The sequence below is a fragment of the Belonocnema kinseyi genome, chromosome 8 (assembly GCF_010883055.1).
Source record: "Belonocnema kinseyi isolate 2016_QV_RU_SX_M_011 chromosome 8, B_treatae_v1, whole genome shotgun sequence".
NCBI classification, from domain to species: Eukaryota; Metazoa; Arthropoda; class Insecta; order Hymenoptera; family Cynipidae; genus Belonocnema; species Belonocnema kinseyi.
In genome coordinates, this window is record NC_046664.1 from 109315132 (window position 1) to 109318017 (window position 2886).

Here is a 2886-nt window from a genome sequence, read left to right on the forward strand (position 1 = left end):
GAGAGACCCTAAGCACATGATATTGATTGAGAGAAAAGGTGTTTTGTTTGTACTTAAAGTATTTTGATTCGCTTTGTTATATTTTTGATACAGATATTTTTTATATATAGAGGTTTAGCCGAACGGGGGGAGTGTTGGAGTTAGTTCAACTAAACCCTCTTGTGTGCGTGTATGTATAAGCACATGCGAATACTGAGTGAGAGTGTGTGTGTGAGAGAGGAGTTCACACTGCGGCCTGCGCGCCGTATTCTTTCCAGTGATGACTAACTAGCCACGAGCACTGCTTACAGACGCCTCTGTATCAATAAAGTACCTAATAGAGAATATTGTGCAAGTTCTTTGTGTTCACCTTCAACCTGCTGTCGAAGAAGTGCAAAACTATGCGAAAGGGCAAACATTTTAAATTTGTTTATCTAATTTGTTTCCAAATTTTAAATTGTTATATTTTATCAAATATTTATTATTTTAAGGAATACCTAAAGTCGTTGTGGCCATTGAAGGAAATTATAATTTGAAAATCTCAAATTCTAATATTTTGACACAAAAATTGTTCATCACAGTGGTTATTATAAGCTTTTAAATTATTTTGGTTATTAAATATCATTCCTACATTAATGGGAAGCACTTTTAGCAACAAAAAATTGTTCACCGATAATAAGACTTTGCTCATACTGTGACTGGAAAAATCATTAATAAAAAAATAGAGGAGACAATATTTCGGGAAGCAAGATCTATAGAATATATAAAGTTCGAACTGCTTTCAAAATGTATCTCAAAATTAAATTTTATTCATATTAAACTACATATCTTTATGACTTTTTCTTTTTTGAAATAATTAGTAGTAGTTACTCTTATTTTTTCATATATTATTTTTTGTATATTTGCAAACAGCATCAAGTTTTTAATTATTTTTGCTTTTTCTTAATGCAATTCAATGAAAAAGACAGACCTACTTTTTGTGGTGCCATCTGTTGGCTTAGTTTGACCGACATTTCCCCTCCGGATCGTAAGAAAACTACTACTAAATACACATACACGGTCGAGGCATGGAGCTGTTACCAAGTCATTATATCTAATTTAATTACGTTATTATTTTGTAATTTAATTATCTTCATTAATTTATGTCCACCAGAGTTCGATTACATGAGTGATTTAAGGTACATATTGTGTTATTAATTAATCATAATATCGAAGTGGGCAAAGCGAAAAATAGGTTCTTTAGGAATAGGCTTAATTACATTTGAGATCCTTTCGAACCCCAAGTGTGGTATTATTTACAGCTCATTTATCGTTTTGGGTTCCTTTTCAGCAAGTAGGGTTTATTTTTGTTGCAGCTGCTTTGGAACCAAAAACGGGTTCCAATGGAAACTTCAGTTTTTTTGTGCTGCATTTCTTTACCTAAAGAAGTGTTCCATCGAAACAAATCACGCCAAATTATTAAATTTTTGATTTTTTTAAAATGATTACTTCCTTGGAATAAATGCTTATTTGTTATGAATAGTTTAATTCTAGTAATAAAATGAAATATTTTCTTCCACTGAAGAAATAATAATTTATGTAAACACAATACCTTTTTCATCTAAATAAATGCTCCATTGCTATAAATTCATGAAATCTTTGTGAGAAAAAATATATATTGTAATTTAATTAATATTATTTTGCATTAAGTTATTATTTCTTTGATTTAAATAAACCTAAATTCTTGATTCAAGTTTGGAAAATTATTTATTTGAATGTGTCCGAATCATTTCAAGAATCGAACGACTAATCATATTTCAACGAATTTAGACCTTTTGAATTAAGGAAATCATTTTCTTGAATGTAAGAAATATGAATTTCAATCAAGAAAATACAGTCAAAGAATTCATTTTTTTAGATCAACAAAAGATATATGCTTGGTTTAAATAAAAATTACTTCTGTTAAAGAATATTTCCTTGATGATAAAAAATAGGATTCAAGTAAATGCATTTACTTGGTGCTTAGAATTATTTTTTTCAGTGTAAGTTTCGCTGCATATATTCACGTGGAAGGATAGTTTTTTAGGAAAATTCTAATGACTGGGAAATTCTCAAGTGTCAATTACGTAATTTGGAGATCTAAATCATATTTAGATTGTTTAAGGTGGTTTTTCCAATTTTAGAAAGTTTTTCATCACGAGAGGTAGGTATGTATAACTTAGGGGTAGTTTTGGGGAAACGTATCATATAATTATTATCATAGAGCAAAAAAATATCAACTAACAGTGATTTCTTTTCTAAGTTCTCTTATTTTTTGAGCTTTTTTCATACATATATATATTCCACTGCATACGCTTACGTGCAAGGGTAGTTTTTTTAAGAAATTATAATAAGGGGGAAATTTTCGAGTGTAATGTAATTAATTTGGAGTTCTAAATCATTTTTACATTGTTAAGGGTGATTTTCCAACTTTTAAAACGTTTTTGATCACGAGGGGTAGTTTTTGGAAAACGTATTATATATCATCGCAGAGCAAAAAAAGAGCAAAAAATATCAACTAACAGTGTTTTTTAAGTTGTATTATTTTTAATGCTTTTTTCATACATATATATTTTCCGCTGCATACGTTTACGTGGAAGGGTAGTTTTTTAAGGAAATTATAATCAGGTGAGAATTTTCAAGTGTCATGTAATTATTTTGGAGTTCTAAATCATTTTTACATTGTTCAAGGGAATTTTCCAACTTTTAAAACGTTTTTGATCACGAGGGGTTGGTGTGTACGTCTTAGGGGTAGTTTTTGGGAATCGTATTAAATATCATCGGAGAGGAAAAAAAGAGCCAAAAAATATCAACTAACAGTATTTTCTAAGTCTTATTATTTATTATGCTTATTTCATACATGTATATGTTTCGATGCAAACTTTCACG